At 47.7% G+C, this 21,732-nt stretch overlaps 1 long non-coding RNA gene and 7 other non-coding genes across 12 annotated transcripts in view; all 8 read left to right on the forward strand.

Annotated features, from left to right (window-relative positions):
- The window catches only part of LOC138526320 (uncharacterized), a 174,753-nt gene that overhangs the window by 37,024 nt on the left and 115,997 nt on the right, over positions 1–21,732 (forward strand). For 2 of the 5 annotated variants that reach the window (XR_011283557.1, XR_011283553.1), the window contains exons 16-22: positions 6,012–6,059; positions 6,438–6,509; positions 7,559–7,625; positions 7,803–7,844; positions 9,092–9,157; positions 10,439–10,488; positions 10,783–10,881. This is a non-coding gene — a long non-coding RNA (uncharacterized lncRNA). Of the gene's footprint in view, positions 1–6,011; positions 6,060–6,419; positions 6,510–7,558; positions 7,626–7,802; positions 7,845–9,091; positions 9,158–10,438; positions 10,489–10,782; positions 10,882–21,732 lie in introns of those variants that run through there. The other 3 variants (XR_011283555.1, XR_011283556.1, XR_011283558.1) reach the window with 3 other exon arrangements.
- On the forward strand, positions 5,770–5,859 carry LOC138565479 (small nucleolar RNA SNORD88). The gene has a single exon (XR_011301344.1). It is a non-coding gene; the product is annotated as a small nucleolar RNA SNORD88 (small nucleolar RNA).
- LOC138565476 (small nucleolar RNA SNORD88) lies at positions 6,106–6,194 on the forward strand. Its single transcript, XR_011301341.1, has one exon. It is a non-coding gene; the product is annotated as a small nucleolar RNA SNORD88 (small nucleolar RNA).
- LOC138565396 (small nucleolar RNA SNORD35) lies at positions 6,591–6,679 on the forward strand. Its single transcript, XR_011301282.1, has one exon. It is a non-coding gene; the product is annotated as a small nucleolar RNA SNORD35 (small nucleolar RNA).
- On the forward strand, positions 7,663–7,735 carry LOC138565387 (small nucleolar RNA SNORD34). The gene has a single exon (XR_011301273.1). It is a non-coding gene; the product is annotated as a small nucleolar RNA SNORD34 (small nucleolar RNA).
- LOC138565426 (small nucleolar RNA SNORD50) lies at positions 7,904–7,971 on the forward strand. The gene has a single exon (XR_011301306.1). It is a non-coding gene; the product is annotated as a small nucleolar RNA SNORD50 (small nucleolar RNA).
- Positions 9,224–9,312, forward strand: LOC138565404 (small nucleolar RNA SNORD35). The gene has a single exon (XR_011301288.1). It is a non-coding gene; the product is annotated as a small nucleolar RNA SNORD35 (small nucleolar RNA).
- Positions 10,528–10,608, forward strand: LOC138565384 (small nucleolar RNA Z195/SNORD33/SNORD32 family). The gene has a single exon (XR_011301270.1). It is a non-coding gene; the product is annotated as a small nucleolar RNA Z195/SNORD33/SNORD32 family (small nucleolar RNA).

The following is a 21,732-nucleotide window of genomic DNA, read 5'->3' on the forward strand; positions in this document are numbered from 1 at the left end:
GCAAATACACCCTGCTTGGCCAACCACTGGTTGCACCCTAATTGCTAATGTGTTGTCCTCTTTGCTCCTGGTGATGTGAGCTGGAAACCTGTGACACCACACTAAAGAGCAATTGAGGTATTATGGCCAATTTTACAACAAAAGTCCCCTCCCCCTACCAAGCAGTCACAAATCCATTTGTGGCCCGAAACCACTGCTGTAAATGTTGGATGATACCCGAGCTGCCCCTCTTCCTGTTGTAGAACAGAATAGTGTGCCACATGCATCCTGGGGTGGATCAGCTGTCCACCCTTTTGGGGAATTGTGGGCAGAGGTGCATGCAGCCGGCTCTGAGACAAATGCAATTAAACGGTGGTAGTTAATCAGGAGAAAACAGACTTGGCTGAGTGGTTGTTAGTCTCTCAAACTGGCCAGGTTCCTCTTCTGGGTCCCACTGACAGGGGTGGGAAGAGGGTGCCCCATATCTAAATTACTGCACCAGTTCTTTTTTGGCGCCTTCCAGCAAGAACTGGACATACTGTTTGTTCGTAAGAATCATGGTGCGGCTTTGGATGGCGAACTACTGGCTCTACGGCAGGGGTCACAAGACCTGTTGGTTTATGTCATGGCCTTTAATCGACTCGTGGCCGAAACAAATTGGCCAGAGGAAAAAAGGGCCACCCTGCTCTAGCGTGGCCTCAGGAGAACTAAGCCATCCTGGGGCAGGTGGTTAACCCACCTGAGCGCTGCACAGGCTACATTGATTTAGTGATCCAGTTGAATCACTGCCTGCAAGAGCGAAAGGCAGGCGGAACCAAGGCTGAGTCTCGGCCAGTTTGTGCGCCCTCATGAAGTACAGGGGCGCCCCTTGGAGAACCTCCCAGAGCCCATGCAGTTGGGTAGTGTGCGAGGACCCCCTTTCAAAGGAGGAAAGACGTCGGCAGCGACAGTTGTGCTTGTATTGTGGCAAGGCGGGCCACTTCTTGAGACTGTACTAGTAAACCGAAGAAACAGGCTGTGGGAGTCACTGGGAGGGCAGTGACCGATGCTGAGAATTCTGTATAGCCATCGGAAAGCTGCTGGATTCGACAAGAGTAGGGGATCTTGCACTTAAAAAGCAACGTGGTGCTTACCGACGCACGAACCTGCATAAGAGACTCTCCCTACTCACCCTGGAATCCTACTATTCCCTGCTCTGGCATCTCTCCGCGGCAAACTTCTTCCACAAACTTGATCACTGCAAAAGACAAGGTTAGAATCTCACAATCTGAAAAGCCATGCCCCATTCATAAGCACGTGCAGCTCTACAGTACAGCATACCTGTTACCTGCAGATCCAGTTCCTCACTGCTCTGGTCACAGCAGTTGCCCTCAGCAACTCCAGGGCCTTGCTTCAGTGACCTACATGGGGAAAGAGCAAAAGAACTTGATTTGAGAAGGAGCAGACAATAAAACACGGAGCGAACATACAGAGGAACAAATGAAAACTAACTAATGGGAGATGAACGATACAGAAAAAAAAACAAACCAGAGAAGGCTGAAAACAAGAACACAACTTAGCAGAAGTGGGTTAGTTGCACCTGTCCTGGTCTACCGCCCGCATAGGACCAGTGAAGGAACTCTGTCCTTGGCAATTAAGCGCCCCTGCCAGAAGTAGGACTGAGTGCCCAGACATTAACAAGGTGAACCTTCTGGGACAAGTGCACCTACAGGGAGTCACGCCCCTGGTGTAGAAGGTGACTGCAGCCCTGGGACAAACCTCATCCCTGGGAGGGCTGCAACCATGCCCCAACACCCCTGCAGAGACAAGGTGAGCGTAACGCAACATGGTTTCGGTGTATGGCTCGCCGCTGATATCGGGACCTGTATCCTTGTAAACCAAAGATGTGGGGATGCTGTGTAAAGACGGCCACCAAGAGTGACTTTCGATCTAATCACTGCTCTGGATTTCCAGCTTATGCTTAGCATGCCCTGGTTAAAACTTCATAACCCGGTCATTAATTGGAAGGCCCGTGCTGTGGTCTTCCTGTCAGAATGCTTGCATACATGTTATCCATACCTGCCTCCAGTCCATAGAGCGCTTAAGTTGGGGGCGATGGTGTCAACTAGCACGTCAGGGCAGCTACCCCAAGATACCAACAATTTGAATGTTTTTCTGAAAAGAATCTGCCGATACCCTTCTGCTGCACAGGCCATACTTTTGTCAGATTGACCTTCTACCTGGTACACAGCCCCCATGCAGCCTTATCTATGCGCTCACCGAAAAAGAAAATCGGCACCTGCAGGAATATCAAAATCAATACCTTGCTACTGGGTTCATCCGGCCATCCAAGTACCCTGCATCCTGTGTTCTTCATTCTGAAAGAAGGAAGGGACCTCTGGACGTGTATTGACTAGAGGGCTCAAGATTACGGAGAACAGATGCCCCCTGCCCCGGATGCAAACATATACACCAAATTAGATTTGAGGGGCATACCACGTAGTCCGCATAAAAGGGGATGAATGGAAAACTGCTTTCTGTATGAAATATGGGTTGTTGCAATACACGGTAATGCCCTTTGGCCTGTGCAACACCCCGCTTGCCTTCCAGTTCTTCATGACAAATGTGCTACGAGAACTACTGGACGTTTGCGGCATGGTCTATATTGACAGAATACTCCTCTGTTCTGCAACTGAAGAGGAACACGTACAACATGTGACGGCAGTCCTGTAAACTTTGCCAGCACCATTTGTATGCAAAATTAGTGGTGTTTTCCACGTCACAACAGTGGAGTTTCTCGGCTTTATATTAACCCCGTGTGGTATCCAGATGGATAATGGGAAGGTGGAGGTGATTCTAAACTGGCCCACGCCAATTTAAGACGGTGCAGAGTTTTCTATGGTTTGCACACTTCTACCGACTATACCTGGGTTCTCGGACATAGCTCACCCCATCACCTCACTACTGCGAAAGCGCAAACTGTTCAAATGGTCACCTGAAGCTGAAGGAGCCTTTAGACCACTCAAAACAGTTCCACAGCCCCCATATTGGAGCACCCAAATCCTGAACTGCCTTTTGTGGTGGATACGGACTCCTCCAGTGTTGCGGTGGGGGCACTGCTGTCCCACAATAACCACTCATCTACATCCTGCGGCATTTTGGTCAAAGTTTTCACTTGCGGAAATGAATTACTCAATATCCGACAAGGAGCTCCTGGTCATAAAAGCAGCATTTAAGAATGGCGCACTGCATAGTATCATGGTCTATACCAATCATCGAAACCTGCATTATTTACGATCCGCACATGCACAGTCACCCCCAACTCTGATGGGCTCAGTTCTTCTCTGAATGACTGTCATTACGTTTTCACCCTGGAGTCAAGAATGGAAAAGCCGACGCCTTGTTGCGCATAGGATGGAGTCTCGAAGGGAGAGATGCCTACACAGTCCCCGAACCGGTGTCCATCATCCCAGGAAGCAAGCTACTGAGGCTGATGAGCCCACCTCTAGATCAACTCCATCATGACATCCAGCAAGCCCTAAACCCGGAACAATGGCAAGAAGGGGTGACGAGATCGGCAACGTTCTTTGAAAATGGACTTCCGTTCTACCAGGAACAACTGTTTCAGAACCTCAAATGCAAAATGAAATATTACGCAATTTTCACGACACATTGCTCGTGTCACACTGGAATTACCAAAACCCTAGGAAAGATCCGACAGCCCAATTGGTGGCCCACCAGGCAAAAATTCCTAAATATCAAGACCTGTGATGTCTGCTCGTAGTAAGACGCCCCAGACTAGACCCTCTGGATTACTATACCCTTTTCCGATACCACTTGTCCCGTTGCATACTATTTCCCTGGACTTTAATACAGAATTTCCCCCATGTAATGGATACCACACCATTATGGTGGTGGATCTGCTAACGAAGATGGCACACTTCATTGCTCTAAGAGGGCTATTAAACGCAGGGAGCCTTACACACTTGAACAACATTATGCGTATCCACGCTTTTCCATCAGTCGTCGCTGATAGAGGAAGCCAGTTTATATCCTAATTCTGGAGGCACTGCTGCAACAAGACCCAAATTGATGTCCGTCTGTCTACTAGTCACCACCCACAAACGGACAGACTGAGAACTAACAAGACTCTGGAGCAGTACTTGCAATGTATGTTTCCCCAGGCCGAAGACGGTTGGGTCGACCTTCTCTGGGTGGCAGAATATGCTTACAATGGCATCCATAGTGCCACTGGATTCTCATATTTCTACTTCCTCTACGGACGAAACCCAAAAACCACCACTTTCGATCCGCCCACTGAACTGGAAATGCCTGCAGTCACGTCATTGCATACCAATATCAAGGAAACATTACAAAAGGCCCGTGAAACGCTTCAAGAAATTAAGAACACTCAAGTTCTTTGCTGATTTAGAAAAAAAAGGAAGCCCCCCCCAAAGTATCGAGTTGGCGACAAGGTTTGGCTTCCCATCAAGTATATTCGACTAAAAGGCCCAAAAAGGCTCCACCCTAATCTGCCCCTACTCTGTGCTCGCCATTATTAACCCTGTGGCACTAAAACTTGAATCCCCACCAACTAAAAATTCGCTGTTTCATGTATCCCTGATCAAACCAGTATACCCCGGACACGGAATGCCTTAAGTGATCCTCCAATAGAGGTCCAAAAGCGGGAGGGAGGGAGGGCGGGGGGGGGGGGGGGAAGAGTGAGGTAAAAAAATTCATGACTCTAAAATCAGTAGGCAGCGTTTATATTATCTGGTAGATTTGAAAGTGTACGTTTTTCAGGATAGAACATGGGGAAACTGTGGAACACATTAATGCCCCTCGGTTGCTTGCTCTATTCCACCATCGCCACAAACCAGGACCGGGGAGTGCTATCACGATCCCATTGCGGGCCCAGGGGTGGCAGGTCAGGAGGAGGGGAGGCCCCTCTTCTAAATAGCGTAAATGCTTACTGGCCAAGATATCAACGGTACTTTTTTTTCGAACGTTTCGGTAGGCAGTGATAGTGTGAAACAGATGTCCCACAATGTTCATATGGTCGCCACGGTGTCGGGTGGTGTGACGGTTTTGTGGGCGGGACTACCCGATTGCTAGGCAGTGAATCTGTTTTCCATGTTCAGTCGGTGGTACTATAAAGCACTCGACGAGGCAAATCTCATTCTTTCTGGCTGGTTTGTGCGCGTGGCTGGAGGTGGTTTTGCGGCAATGGCTTGTGCACGTGGTTCCCACTTTGTTGTGATGGGTGAGTGTGCCCGAGTAGAGTATAGCAATTATGATCCGGGTTTGTAATGCGCGTTTTTGTGAAAATCAGTTGACCTTTTAAACTGCTTGTGGTGGTAGCCTAAAACCTCTGGTTTATATAAAAATCGTGCTTTATTGTTTTTTTGGGAGGGGATATCTTTCTAATCCGATTTGAAACGAGGATGGCGGGACAATTAATCTCGTGTGCCCAGTCCATTGTTTAGTGCCCAATCATCGGTAACGTCCTCATCCTTGCACTGTTTGATATCTAAAACGCCTGCATGGGTACGAATTGAGGCTGAATGTTTTTTTTTTTTCGCTTATTCTCAATTGTGTTCCAGTTTTAAAGCTGGGCGGAGGGGGTCTAATATGTGAAACTACCCTACCCACATTCTTCAGTCGATTAGTTGGTTGGTATTGGGTGGGACAGCTTCCTGAGTCCGACTCCAACACGCTTGCGCATATTTGAGTGCTGCGAAAAGTTTTTAGGAGATCGATGTTAGCTCTGGGATCTCAAAATGCCATGTTAGATAAAAGCGCCTCTTAGATTTGTCCCCATGATGTCAGCACTGGGCTCTTAAAATAACATGCAGATAAAAGTGCCTCTCTGTGATTTGACACGCGGAGACTGAGGGACATAATGTTCATTTTTTCGCTCTGGCTGTTTTCGCCATTTATAGTTGATGATGGCTACGCCCTTGAGGTGGGATAAGTTTTGGGTTTAAACGTGGTGGTATTTGCGAAGATACATTGGGTTTAATGTAGTAAACAAGGTATTTTTTCCTCTCTAGGTGCGGAGGCGTTGCCGTTCACGAATACTACAGCGTGCCTTTGCCCAAGTGAGTTTTTTAAACTTTACATTTGAGGGTTGGGTGTAACTGTAATCGGTCCCCGTGATGTCAGCACTGGGCTCTAAACATTCCCATGTTGATGAAAGTGCCCCTCTGACTTGACATGCAGAGACTGAGGGACTGTAATGGGTATCTCATTTGTATTGGGATACGGTTGCATTCATGTTAAGGAAGTGATTGGCGCCTCGTAACTTAGCATGCGGCGCATTTCAAATTACATTCACTATTTGCCAACCGTTGAGACTGAGCAAACGATATGGCCTGGCTTGTAAAATATTTTTTTTATATAACGCATGAAGCAGTTTGTATGCCAGTGAGCAGAGTTTTTGTTCTCGTTTTTAATTGTAGCCTTCGTTTTCATCCAAGGATACTCGAAATATGAGCTGTGTTTTCTGGACCGAAACGAGTGCGTTGGAATCTCATGGGGGTAGATTGAAGGTACGTTTCATCTGATATGCCAACACCGTACTCGGGAGCCATCCAAACTTTTTTTGTAACTACTTGTTGCTGTAGTGGCCAAGCAAATGATGTTTATTCTCACGATGGTCTTCCTAGCCCCCTCAAGGGGCCCTGACGACAGTGCCACATGGCATAGCTGATGCTGGTCATTACCACCGCTTTTTGTAATTTAGAGGCATTTACTGCACAAACCAAATTTAGTGGCCTCGACGCCTAGGTATGTCAATGGCTTGTAATGCGACGAGAATGGGGTGGGGTTAGGTGTTGGAGGATGATTGAATAGGTCCCACACAGGTTTCGAAATTGATGTTTGTCTATTTTTGTATGGACCATTGTGTTTACATCCTCTTTCAATCTCAAATACAGTTAATGTCACATTTACATGTTTGACCCGAGGTAGCTCCTGGTTTCAAGCTAACCAGGGTTTACTAGGGTAGCAGCAGCTGAGTAGGCCCACCCCCAACTTCAAACCCTGCCACGGCCTGGGTATGTGAACATTTATGCTGTGGTTAACAAAGTAGGGTAAACGCTACCTTAACGATTGGTTACCATACTTCGTGCCTGCCGCACTTCCGGCTCATAAAACGTTCCCCTTTTTATATTCCTGCCATAAACTCCACTGACTCGCAGCTATATATGCTCCCATTCCTTTAAATCGCACGTAACATATAGATTCCATGTACAGCATTGGTCTATGTACTGTCTGTAGCTCAAATCGGGTGGACCGCTTTATACTGTAAGTTGCCTACCTCATTTGACCTACAGCAATGTGTCTTTTCCCATATCTGTAGCCCGTACCATGAAGCGTGACTTTGCAGGACTTGCAACCTACTTTAATTCTGTATCGTGTACATGCAGTAGCCCCTGCACCTTGTGGAGTGGCGCTGCCAGACTATGCTCTCCAAGATCCAACTTCATGTTGTAACCTTATGCACGGTCATGCACCTTGTTGGTGCCATTTCGCACTGGTGCCTGAATGTTTGGTGCGCTGCTATAAACGTTAAAATAGATGTATCCCTTTATTTCAGACTCAGATACCCATGGAGACAGGATCCAATGCTAGGAGCAAATGACAATCGTGCCCCTTCTTTGCAGGTATGGCATTGGCGTTAATGGAACTCGCCTTTAATAGCCTTGTCGATGATGCTGATATTACCTACATTGTTTGATTGTATATGAAAAACCTCTAGATGACTGAGACATGCTGAATAGAACTGATTGCCTTCTGAGCCAAAGCTTGTTTTAATATATACACTTTATTTTATTGTACAGTGAGCCTGCATCGGTACAGTCTGCGACTGCAATCCACACCAGGTACAAGCTGATTAATTGATTTACTCTTTTTAATTGAATTCCCAATACTTGCGCAAGGAGGCCTATGATGAGTCTATCCCGAACCTGATTTCTATTGATGAACAAACTCTATGGATCTGACTGAGCTCCTTGCTTTTAGTGGGGTGACCCGTATGTGGCTATGGAGTTTGCTGGGTAGGAGTATTGTATTTGCTTTATATAGCGCTCTCCCCATTCGTATGGCCTCACCGTGCTTGGACTGCCCTCGGTGACCGTAGTCAATGTAATGTGCTGGAGTTCTAAAAGTTTTAGATTGTGTGCTTTTTTGACGGTTTACGGCTTGGGTGGCTGGGTCTTTTAAGTGTGGACTGTGCTGCTAGACCGGATGAGCATAGCCATAGCTGCATTCTACGTTGTGTGCGTCATGTGTCCAGTGTAAGGCTTCGATGTTCATCTTCAGTGATGTATGGTGGGCGAGGACCTCGCTATATGATGGAGGCCTTGGTTTAGGGGCCTTTCACAGTACAGTAGGTTTCACAATATAAGATATGGGGATATATTTGAGGACCCTGTACAGTAGGAGGCGTGTCTTTCACAAACAAATTTGGGTATAGGGGAAAACACCTAACTGAGTCCTGTATAATGGGGCAGAGGTCTAGGTTTCTCAGTACAATATAGGGCTAGGTTTCAGTCCTGTGTAGTGGGAGAGGCCTTGGTTTCGCAGTACATTTTCCAAACCATGGCAGATAATGGGGAGGATACACCTAGTTTTGAAACTCCTGTAGTAGGAGAGACCTAGATGGAAAAACGAATTTGAGTCCTGTATTGTGGGAGAGGCCTGTGTTTCACAATACAGTAAACTTCGCAATGCAAATTCACAATAGAATGGGTAGCTATGGCCTGAGAGTGAGGAACACTAAGCTTTATCACCGGCCTATGAGCAGCCATGTAACCTCCTGGGCTAGTTAACGCCACAATATGGCTCCTCATTCATTTTACTCCTAAAATGTCGATTACTGTAAAAGCTTCAGCTGTGTGGTTTTATTTTGTACATGCACCTTTCAGACCTGTTAGTCCATAGCACACTCCTGTAATGCCAGAGCTGATTATGCTTTGATGGCAATAGAAGTGTACTGGGGAATGCCAGCACTCAGGACTTTTATGCTCTCAATAACCCACGACTGGTTTTACTAATGCAGGCTTAAACGCACGAGCTGTACTGTGCTGCAGCCGTTCTCATTGTAATTCTCAATTGCTCTTTCCTTAAGGGTAAACACGTAGCTGCGCCGGATTCTACCTTTGCTGCAACACTGCTGACGTTGGCACCTATGGAGGTAAGATGCTTGGCTAAGATGGTGGCTTAGACTTTGGGGGCAATCTATTTGCATGAGTTTGGTTCAGGCAAATGATGCATCTTCTCACGATGGTCTTCCTAGTCCACCCAGTGGCCTTTGACGACAGTGCCTCATGGCTTCACTGATGCCTGCCTCAGCTGAACTAGGTTCTCAAACAGCCACTTTTTAATACTGACCACTGAGTGCACCATTTTTAGTTATTGGTGGAATGCGAAGCACTGGGAAGAACACTAATTTTTGTGGGTCGATCTTGCTAGGAGTTGCCAGGGCTAACCATATGTACATTTGTATCCAATGCCCCAAATCCTTGGTCCTACACCCCACGGTTTCATATTTAGAAACCTGCATAGTGATTCTACTTGTGTAAAGCCCCTCTGCATTTACTGAATGCGCCCTATAGTATTGCACTCCTAGAAAACTTGTCTGCACAATTTCCCCAGCAGTGCTTTGGAAGACTGCAAGTCTTCTTTATTCCCTTACAATTGTGTTGCATAATGTAAATATCGACTCATTGATGGCATTTATAACGTGCCTACAGACCTGTTTCAGTGAGTTACCCTGATTTTGAATGTTGCAACCAGTAGATGCATTTTGCACCCTGTTGCAAGGTTATTTGTTTAGTTTTAAAGTATCACTAGTCTGGCTTTTCAGAAGCTGCAGCCTAATTGTCCATCTGAGGTGGCGTGGCATGCACCACCAAATAATTCCCCTGCCACCTTGGGTGTCGGTGTCCTAGACTGGCCATGCTGCAATAAGTTTCAGCTCTGATCACCCTCCTATGGTTGACCAATTGGGCTAAGGTGGGAAGTTGCCTCAAGTCGATGGTTATGCTTTACCTGGTGACAAATGCCACCTAATCCTGACTGGCTTGGAATTTTGCTACCATGTCCATTTTGCTAGCTACCATAACGCTCTGGTAACGCGGAGGTTTGGTGCACTTGTGACTGACTTAAATGTCATGGGGTACCTGTGCGCATGTTAAAGAGATGCAGGTCCTGTTAAATTAGTTGGGTATAATCAGGGACTCTGGGGATAAACATTAAGGGAAATCCGGTTCATTTGGGCTCCTTAATTGAGAATCAAGGCCATGTGTTTGGTGTGGTAGCACGCTAGATTAGAAAGTGCATGTCCAAGTAACTCATACTCCCAGCGCACACATCTCCAGGGTGCAAGAAACTACACGAGTTGTCTTGGGTGTACATGTTTTAGGATGGGACACTCTCCAAATGTTTTACCATCTTTTATTTTTCTCTTCTGCAGATGTCCTAGAAGGCTGTTTGGTTATGTAATGCTTTGGCGCCAATATTTTGGTAAGCTTTGCTTTGGAATTCTGTTCTCTTCATTCCATGGTGGTCTATGATGTGGAAAAACGTCTAGTTCGAGTCTCGCGACCATGAGATGCATGTACATGCACTACCATCTGAGACCTAATAGGACCATGTGAACACCTTTTGGCTTATCGTAAGAGCATGTGATGGCTGCTGTCTGCTTACAAGTTATCACTATTGCTAGGCAAGATGTCATTTTGTGCTACACTGGGAAGTACGTAAAAAGGCTGTGGTTATGTAACGGATTGCTTTGACCAAGTTTTTTTTTCCTTTCAGAAGCGGAGCGTGAAGTTCTCCAGTGATAAGAAGCCAATTCAAATGTTTGCTTAAATCTGCGTTGGCAAAATAAAGATTACTTTTGATTCTGTCATGGTCCATCGTTGTAAGTGCCCTCATTCATAATGGTGGTACCTTGGGTACTTATCTGCCACTTTGAACTGGTATCCGCGACTGCATTTTTTGGTTGTGCTGGGAGTACTTTTTAGCCTATTTTACCGGCAGGAATTACTTCGAAAATTGGGGTTCCCATCTCTCCATGTACTTGTGCCTACCCTCACTATTTAATCCCTTACCCCTGAGGTTTTTTAAATAAATCCCTGTCAGTGTAACAAAATACCGAACAGATGTTTGATTTCGAATGCAACAGGCGCGTCACGCCCATCTTATAAAGCAACTCAAATTCAGGGTCCATGTGCAAATGTGACATTTCCCCAATATCCTATTCATGTAAGATGTCAGCCGACACGTGTTAAACTGGTTTATACAAAATAAGGTGTGTGTGTGTGTATATATATATATATGTGTGGCGAAACGCGTTAGCTAGCCTCCCTGCTACTGGGAAGACGTTTTTATTGTAAAATTTATTGAATTAAAATTTGAATTGAAACTGGCAGTGCAGTCCTTCACTGTTGGCCTTCCCTGGGTTGGATCTTTGGACAAGCTATTGCTGCAGGATATTTTTTGGATTTCGTTGGTGATGGGAGTGCAGCTTCCTAAGAGGACCATGCAGTGTTTGCCTTCTTTCTCATATATATATAGCGTTGTCAGATTAGGTGCTGTAAAGCCATTGAACCAGTTGGTCTTAGCCAAGTGTAAGGGCTGGATCCCTACAGAGCTGATGCTGTCCCGATGCTAGTATTCCTGTAACTAGCTCTCGCCTCAGAATTGCTCCTTGGTGGGGTTGATCGAATTTTGTTTACCCTATTGACAACAGTGGCACTTTGTCACGGGCATAATGAAACTGCAGCCAGTTTAGTTTTGAAACGCCATGGATGCAATTTTCATGACTTGCCATTCAATGGATTTAACAATGAACTTTTGCGGGTTACGAACTAGATGGCGGGCTGTACATGCAGAACATGGTTTTCGGGTGGCAACTGCTCCATGGCATTTCATTCTGGTTTTGGCATTTTACAAGGCTTAGCAGCACCAGCCCTTGGTACTAGTAATCCATTCTCCCCATCCTATAAAGCCATGCTGGTTTCTGCACAATTTGTTTCATTTAATGCAACCTTATCTAACTACTTAAGTTTCTTGTCCGAGTTAACCCGTTTAAGTGCAGGCTTCTAGCATGTCTTGCTCCCACAAATACGGCTTTTTTAAATATTGTATGGGTTTTGGATTCCTTGGGTGAAGGCAGCTTCCAAAACCAGGGATGACTACTGTCCTCTTGCTATTAAAAACAATGGATCATTCGTTAGATGCACCTGTACTGACTTGCCTGGTCTTGTGCCAATTGATTTTATTGTGGTGGAGGACCAGAGGGGGTGAAGTAGGTTAGATGGAGGGGTATCTGCAAGTGAATCACTAGACTTTTTGACGATTGTTTTGCTAGTGGGGAATTACTAGTATGGTGGTAATAGGTGGGGGCGCGAGGGTCAGTGCCGATATTGCTGAGATTTTTGAATTGCCCTATAGCTAAGCCGTGGGGGATAGATTATCAGTAGAAAAGGCAATTGGGTGGTGGCGGGGGTCGTCATTGGACGTTACTTCTGCCTTGCTGAAGTATAGCTTGGCCATCAAGTTCAGTAGCTTGCACTGCGCTTTAGGAGGCATGAGCACATCTGGGATGGTGGGGGGGGGGGGGCGCAAAGGCTGAGTGAAAGGCCAGTTTAGGAGTTTGATGGAGCTGTTGGGTGTGACTTGGTAGGGTGGTGCCATGCGTGATTTGCCCAACACCAGATTGAGGTGGGTTGTGATCTTATCTCGAGGTAGTTACCTTGAGGGGTGGGGCATGAGCATTCTGAAGATATTTGTGGCTATGCATTTATGTCTTCAAAGGTGGTTTAGGCTTATCTGTTGCCGTTCTCCCAGGCAGGGGTCTGCAACCTTTGGCTCCCAGATGTTTGGACTACCATTCCCATCCGGCCTGTACAGCATAGTCAATGTCAGGAGATCATGGGAGTTGTAGTCCGGAACATCTGGAGAGCCACAGGTTGCAGACCCCTGCCCCAGGTCATTCTAATTGTGAAGAAGGGAGCTAGCATGGTCCCACCCTGACCTCCTACACCATACGCATAGGGTTCCATGCAACATTATATTGTCTTGATGGTGTTGAATGTATTGCATTCTTCACTTTATTCCCCACCCCGTTCTGTTCCGGTTTTCTCTCTTTTTTGTTTTACCGCGAGACAGAACAGCAGTTCAAAGTAACATTCACGGCAGAGACTATGCGTCTTTTTCTTCAGCAGCAGGTCCAATGGATAGTGGTCCACAGAAAGGGTAATCTTTACCATCAGAATTAACGGCTCACAGGCAAGCTTTGGGTGTCCTGCCACTAATGGGTCTAGGGCTACACTGGTATGACACAGACCAATGCTCATTACCATGCAGCGGTGCTAAAGCTCCATGTGTGAATCCCGGATTTCTCCAGAAGCAATTTTGTCTGTATCTTCACTTTTTACCCAAGCACAGCCTTCAGCTGCACCCCACTGGGCTTTAGCACATTGTTAACGGACCAACTTGTCACGTCCTTCTAGATGTCTACTGAGAAACGTTATTTCTTAGTCATTTGACCTTGCTGTCTTACCATTGTGCGTACTATTCAGTAACCTGCAACAGCATCGCGGTTTCATTCCCCTAGACACCCCCGAAGTAATTTTTAATTGTACAAAGTGTCTTGGAAAATGCTGACTGCTTATTACCAAGCTCTACTGTATGTGGCTCATAGCTGTGACCAGTGTCTAGAGTGTGCCACAAGCTCTTTTCTGTTGCTTTGGCCATTTTGTACCTTGTCCTTCCTGGGCTGGAATTTCCTTTTGGGCATGCAGTTTCCTGTAAAAGCTTCTTTTGTACGTTGCTGAGGTCACTTGTGTGGTTAGCCACGAAGTGACTTTCTGGTCCCAATCCACTATACAGGTGTGTTTTGTGCACAAGAGCATGTGAACCCCACTGGACCCTAATGGGAACACTGCTGGTATGCATGGGAGCATATCTTGCCATTGGGGGGCTGGGTGCAAGCACTCCTGATTAAAATTGGTCCTGCATCCATTCCAGCAACAGATTCGAACCCCGAAAAGACGAAAAAAGGACAATACTGAGAACGCATTGAAGAGGGCTGGTACCTGAATCCTACTGTCGCAGTTGAGCCCAGCTTTGCTTGCGCATGAGCGCCAAAGTCGTGACGCTGCTTGAACCAATAACATCCGACATCCTGGTAACCATGCAACTAAGCATGTTGCCGGGCCATCTAGTGCGCCGTCAAGCTAAAACTTTATTTTGATAAGGAATTCCAGTTGGTCCAACAAAGCACCCTTCTGAATTTTGACGTCCTTTATCTTTGGCCCACTAGATAGTAGGCTGTCCTACTTCAACCAGTGTAATGGTTGCACTGTGCACTGGAAACCGACAGAAAAATCATGCCTCTGATTGCATCTGGACCAAAGCTTACGCATAGGTTCATTTTGGCTTTCCTTTGGCTTGGGTAGTATTAAAGTCAGGAAGAGCTTTGTTCACCATAGCAGAGCTCGCCTCCCTTTTGGAATCGGTTTCGCCCCTTCAGAATAACCTGATTCCTGGCCCTAAGTACCAGGAAAGTTGCTGTATCTCTAATGCCATAGGCTTGGTTTCTGTATTTTGCTCTTTGCATTTGAATCCCCATGCAAAAGTTGTGCAGCTAAGTTCCCCTCATTGCCTATTGGGGCTGATTTTATACCATCCCATAAGTTTGGCTGCCACCACTGCCTGAGGAGCTACACCAGCTGCATCAATGATTCCAGAATATTGTTCAAAGCTTTGTTCTTAGGTGCTCAAGATATTCTGCTGGATTTTCAGTCTCTATGCCTTTAGCCAGCCAGTAGGGGGTTCTTTGGTGGGCCGGTTGGAGTGCACTTTTAGCAGAGTGAAGGTATCTGCAGCAAGAGCTGCTGTCGCCAACTGGTTGAGAGATGCACATGTGGGGTGGTAGTCTTATGACATGTAGTCCTTGGAACTTGGGGTCTTGCATTTCGGAAACATATTTAACAAGCCTTGGCACTCCATGGTGCATGTACTGTGACCAAGGTGTTTCCATGGAGTTGGCTGAGTGGGAAGGTGCTGGTAGTTGCAGGGGAGCACCAGAACCCTTCACCAGTGCAGGAGTAGCTGGTGGATATGGATTGAAGATCTGTGCAGGTGAGTGCAGGCCACTCATGTGATTTAGCTGGGTGGACTGGTGATGGGGCAGTGGTTGGGTGGAATCTGGATTAGCTGTGGATCCCAGCACTCCACGCTTAATGTAGTGCTGTTTGGCTGTATTTTAAGAGTGCAGAATGTCCTTTGGGGATGGCACCATAGTTGGTTGTACTGAATTCTCATGGTCTGGGACCAGTAGGTTGAGTTTTTGCTCATGATGCTTCTCTTGGGTATCTTTCAGGGTTCTTGGATTTGTACTGTCTTTTGGTAGCTTCCGTGTACCAGTCTAGATGGCTATCCCATTGCTTTTTGGTGTATTCATGCACTTTAATGCCATGTGCAGGTTTATTTTGTCAGTCTGATGTAACTTCCTATGGAAAGTGCTTAGGTGACTCATTTGTAGAATGGTGCCATTCATCCATAAACATGCAGGCTTTGTATGAGTTGTATGTTAACCTAAAGTGAGCTGGACTGTTCTAACAAGGTATGGGTTACTACATAACCAGGTCTGCACTTCACTCTGTCTGCACAGGGCACTACTATTGTCCTGTGTCTTGCAGGGCTGGTTTGGCTCATAGCTGATTAACACCATCTCTGCTCCTCAGTACAGTCACAGGTGTTAATTCACCTGACTGCTGATTCACAGCCTATATCCCCTATTACACTACCCACAATACATAGCGGGGCTAACCCCTACTATGTCCCCCTACCAATAATCTATTGTGTACCATATACATTGCCCACACATAATGGAATGAGATGAACCTTTCTGAATTTTGGAAGAAACATTACATTGTATTAGAAAAACATATGATCACTTTCTTAGTCCTATTGGGCAGTCCCAGCCCTGCTCAGGCCAGAAGTATGGCTGGCCCAAAATAGCCTTTCCCGCATGGCTCTGCCAATCCTGTACAGTCCGATTCCAAACCGGTGAGCCCTTCTCACTTCCATTTCTGCTCTTGGGAGAACAGCCCACCCTGGTATCCAACTGCCAGTTAAGTCACTAGTCAATGGAGCAAACAAGGCCACTGCATCAGTTGAGTCCCAACCGTCCCTATTATCAGTGCCAGTGTGCCCCATCTTGGCGGATGTAGCCAGTGGTTTTAGCTCGTGGAAAGATTGCAGTGTGCTCCTTTTCTAGGACTGTCCCTGTAACACTGCCATGCTTTGGGGCTGGCCCCTGTGACCCACAAGCATTGGTTACATTTCTCATACCATCACAAACTATGTACATCTTGCCTTTGACAGCACTCCCCACAGCACGAAGTTGAAGGTATCCATACTGGCATCTGATGGATGAACCCCATCTTTAGCAAAGCCCACCAGGTCTGCACAATCAGGTGCCTGGCAAAAGCCAGCCCTTCCTGCTTTATAATTCATTTCATATTTGTATGGACCCTTTTCCTAGACTTTTCCATGTCTGTTAGACCCAGCTCCCTGCTCACTCCTCTGGAGCATTTCTGACCATGCTATTTCTCTCAGGAAGCATCTGCCCTAAAATTCTGATGCCATCCTGCATCTCCTTAAGTAACCAATCCCTTCCCAAATAAGCATGCTCATTATGAGCAGCCTGGGTACCCCCACCCTGGCCAGTTTAGCGCACCATGGGGAGCAAAGCGTGCCATCGCATGCACGGTGTGACTAGCCAGACAAGCTCGGTGTCCTGAAATCCTAAGTGGGCCCCTTGCCTAGGCCCTGCTCAGGTTATCTTTTCTGCCCGGGTGGTGAAAGAATGGCCAATGACCCAGACTGTGCGACCCGCTGGAACAGAAACAAATACCATGTTGTAAAGCACGCCCATTCCATTTGACTCGTCCCCAGCCTTCTTCCTTGCTCCTCGCATCCCTGGCGGCACACTGGTGTCCTGCCCTCTTGACGGGATATACAATTTATAACTATCCGACTTCATCTACCCATCTGAGTGGCTGACCCTGGCATACCCGCCTGTAATGCTGTTGCTGGCCCTTTTCTGAACCCGTGTGAAGACCACCTTTTCCCATGACATCCCTACTTTCTTTAATGTTGCTGCCAACACCCTGTGGAATTGGTCAAAGGGACCCATCCTCGTGAACCAGGAGGTACCTATCCCCGCTGGCCTACCCGATATATACTGAGTCACCAGATGGGGCAACTGATCATCCGCCTCCCTGCATAACATCACATAGCCACCTTTCCCCCACTTGATGTGTCTTTGACTTTCTCACCCTTATACTGACACCCCTGTTTGTAAATGTGACATCCCCACTGCCCTTCCAGACTTGCTTTTCCCAGTAGGGACCAGCCCGCTTACCTGAAGTGCCCCAAAAAATGCCACTGCAAATGTGGCCCTGAAGAGCCTGACCTCAAACCCATTGGCGTAAATCCCCCTCTTAGCACCCAGAAGCCTCTTCAGCACCATCTGCTTACAGCCATCCTTGTGCCCTTCCAGTTTCCGCAAACTTTCATTGCAGCCCTCACTGAGAAGCCCTTAGTGGGGTCCCCTGCATATCCCGGTCATATTCCAACCTGTTGCCCCGTAGCACTTGTGCTCCTCTACTATTGTGTCCCTGTATTTCCAAAGCACGGCCCTTGCTTGGGAAACCTTTCCATAGTTACTGCCGCTAACAAGGAAAAGGCCTTTGTCAAGTTTTCAATAGTCTTCTTAGCTCTCGTTTATTCTAGGTCCCTCCATCTCTAGTGACAGCACTGAAAACAAATCAATCCCTAGACCAAATACGCTCCTTCACCTGTCTAGGGGTGTACATGACAGAACTACCGCCCCACTGTTAATCGGGAAGGTCTTCAAAGTGGCTCTTCACCCCAATGCTGCCGGTGGGGGCCCTACTGGCATGCCCACTGCTGGCCCAGAAAGACTAGGCACTAGAGGTGGAACTCCTGCACTACCCGCCTCCTTGTGTCCCTGCAGAAGCAGCCAGCACCACTGGTTGTTCCCTTGGCTGCCTTGCATGTGTCCTGCAGCCCTTGCTGACCCCCCCCCCTGGCTTCGGTCATAACCCTTTCTTTTTGCCCATTCCTTGCTCTGGTTGTGTGCCTCAACCTCTTGCCCTAATTGGCCTGGTGCACTGACTGCCCCAGGCAAGCACCCTTGCACTGAATTATGTGCTACCACAGGTACTTCATGCGCCCCCTTATATGGGATGCCCCACTGACCACCTGCAAAACCTGCCCTATAGGCGACAAAGGCACAGTGACATCAGACGTGTTTACTTCAACTGTGACCACCTCCCCATTTGTTTTCCTTGGCGCCCTCCTTTTTCTTGAGTTCCCCTGACTGGCTCATGGACTGCCTGAGTGACAACTGGCTTTCTGAGGTGCCCTCACTGCTGTCGGTCGAGCAAGCTTGGCAACCCCTGGCTGGTTAATGTAATAAATGAAATGTCATATAACCAAGTTCTGTTTCACTCTTAACTCTGAAGCACTTTGAGGCACTTCACCTGTGTATAATGTCCTTGCACATAAACCATACCCATGGCGCCCTCCACGCACCTTTGCCCAGTCACTAAAATTCAGCCCCCACCCAGTCTCCTTCACCCCCAACTCTTTTACATGCTGCAAATGCACCCTGCTTGGCCAATCACTGGTTGCACCCTTACCGCTAATGTGTCCTCTTTGCTCCTGGTGATGTGAGCTGGGAACCTGTGACGCCACACTAAAGAGCAATTGAGGTATTATGGCCAATTTTACAACAAAAGTCCCCTCCCCCTACCAAGCAGTCACAAAAATCCATTTGTGGCCCGAAACCACTGCTGTAAATGTCAAATGATGCCTGAGCCGCCCCTCTTCCCGTCGTAGAACAGAATAGTGTGCCACATGCACCCCCCACCCCCCCTGTTGCAGGAGCACTCGCCCCTTTCACCTGCCACTTTCTCAAACGCGCTCCCGGATGCTGCCCTGTGAGGCTGCACATCCTGCGTGCCTTCTGTCCCCCTTGAGCCTAGCACAAATCGGAGGCCTTTCTGATAATGAGAATATACTGCTGAAAAACATAAGGGTGTATACTACGATAGCACCGAGATCGCTTTGGCATTTGACACAGCAAGCGGGATAAGCAGCACAGGGACCATAGGTTCAGACAATAAGTTTACCCCATGCTAGAGCAAAGAAAGAAAACCGAAGGGGGGGGGGGGGGAGGGAGGAGCATGCAACCCTAGCCTCTGCGGCCACAAGGTTATTCTCGCAGCCACAGCCCGTTCCAAAATCACGCCTCGTGGAGGATATGCTGTAGGCCTCAAAAACAGCCTGGTCAAGGCAGGGTGCATGTCCCTCCACTCCCAACGCATACCTTATTTGCTCGACTGCTATCTAGCGCGACCTGGGAAACTGCCTGGGCACTTCCACTGCTCCTGCTTCGATGTCTCCTTCTGATGCCTGGGTTGGAAGAGAGCTGTCCCAATCAGCCCAGGCTATTTAAGCGCCTCCCCAGGCAGTTTCCGGCCCAACCATAGGGGGCATGCACTTCCGCCCCTTGGAGAGGGGTGTCCAGGGAGTGGGTTGCCAGCTGTCCCTCTAGGGCCCTCTTTGTGCCTGCTAGAGCGCCCATACTGGGTTAGAGGAGAGTGAATACAAATCGGGGTGGCAAATGCACATGCAAGGAAAGTACCGTGGAAACAGCTAGATGGGCACAATGCTCATACAGGACACATTGATTTCAGCTCCTGATCTGTACTACTCTAACACAGCAGTCCTCAGTTCAACTTAAATGTAAACGGAGGATAGCACAGGGGCAACATGCTGGTCTTGGAAGCAAGATTATGCAGAGCAACAGACGCTTGATTCCCGGATCTATGCTTTCAAACTGAACTTGGGGACAGTAGACTAGTTATAAAAAAAACTAAAGTAGGGTGTGTGGAAGTGCTATTTTCACCTTTTTAGCCGTGGCAGCCAACTGCTTTCAACTATGATCCTATAGGAAAGGTACTACCTCCGGCTCTGTCCTAGGAAAGCCAGAAATATTCCAGATTCCCTTTGATGGCAATGCCAAACTGCTCACCAACCATTTTTTGTCTGCTCCTCTTCTGTCTGCTCTCCTGAATCCCTGGTTTTGACTGTTGGTCTTCCTCACTGACTAAATCGACTTCACTCTTGGATTGCTGGGCCTCGTGGCTGGTGTCCCTTGGGTTTGGCTGCAGGGTACTGAGTCTGTCCCAGGCTCTTGTTGTGGAAAAATAACCAGACTCTTCAGTGGACTGGGGAACAACTTAAATAGCAGTCAGCAAACCCAGGACAAAACAATCCATTGACAAACCTAATGCAGCAACCCTTCTGTATACGTTGGGTTTTCGGTGACCACACATGCATTTCAATGGAGAGGGAGGTCTCGGACATGGCTTGGTGTCGTTAAGCAACAATGTTACAGGTTAAAGAACACTGGCTCAGCCTATTGGGCATGGGCTGCTCACGCTCAGCAAAGCATCATCTGGGCAGGAGGCAAACGGTGATACATTTGTGCTGTGCAAGCTAAAGTTCACACAGTTCTCCAGCATTGGATCTTTCATGGATTCACATGCTTAGAATATTCCCCGTCGTCAGACTGGGACCCCTCGGTACACATATAGCCTTTTCCAATAGGAAAACTTCTGACACTTTTGTGTCCTATCTATGTCCTTTTAGGACCTGCCTACGCATGCTCCGTAGGCCGTCCCTGTATAGGGGCCCGCCCCCGCGGTTCCCCTGCAGATTTCAACCGTCTCCAAAGTAGTGGGATCTCCTCGCATTGTCTTACTATTTTGTACAAGGTTGCATTACTGGAATTTGAGTACAGAGAATGTCCTCTGTGTCAGGAAAAGTGCTGTTCCGCCCATGCGCGACGTGCGGCTTGAAAAAAGTTTACGAGGGGGACGGACATATGGATTGTATATATTGCCTCCACCCTCATCATTCGGCGGATAACTGCGACATATGCTAAGGGTTTCTCAAAAAACCCTCAAAGACCGCAGTCGACGACTGGTGGCATGGCTGAATGAGGGGGCATACCCCTCTTTTGGAGGTAGGATCCACACAATCGGCGAAAACATCACGCCGCGCTACCTCGTCGGAACCACCGGCGAAGAAATCTCGACCGACGGAAAAAGAGTCGTCTGGAAGTCACTCAACTAGAGACTCCTCGTCAAAGAAATCATCTTCATCAAAAAAGCATGAAAAGGAAAGGAAATCCTCCTCGGGCGATCATCATAGATCGACCACGAGTCGAGTAAAAGCAAGCCAAGTGTGGAAAAGGCGGGACCGCCAAAACCACCTGCTAAGTCACCGGCGGCCCAGTCATCGGCCTCCACCCTGCCACTTACGCAGGTGGCATCACCGTCCCACCGACATCGACTATGACCTCGTCGACGGGGGTTCTACAGGAGGCCTGGAGGCCTGAAGTTTTTGATCTGACCCCCCGGATACTTTACTACAAGAACAGGATGTGTTGCTGTCCTCTGAGGACGAGAATGAGAGAATAGCTGGCCCAGCAGACCTAGGGCTATGAGTGGCTGACAAGTCGTCGACGAGGGGATCCGTTATACCGGTATCTGCCATCTTCTCAATAATCAATCTGTTTTGTCGTTGGAAATTCTGTCCACGCTTCAGTCGTTGGACCAGAGGCTACCTCAGGCAAACCTGCCACAGTCACCC

Source organism: Ambystoma mexicanum, chromosome 1q (genome assembly GCF_040938575.1).
Source record: "Ambystoma mexicanum isolate Mex_15411 chromosome 1q, UKY_AmexF1_1, whole genome shotgun sequence".
NCBI lineage: Eukaryota > Metazoa > Chordata > Amphibia > Caudata > Ambystomatidae > Ambystoma > Ambystoma mexicanum.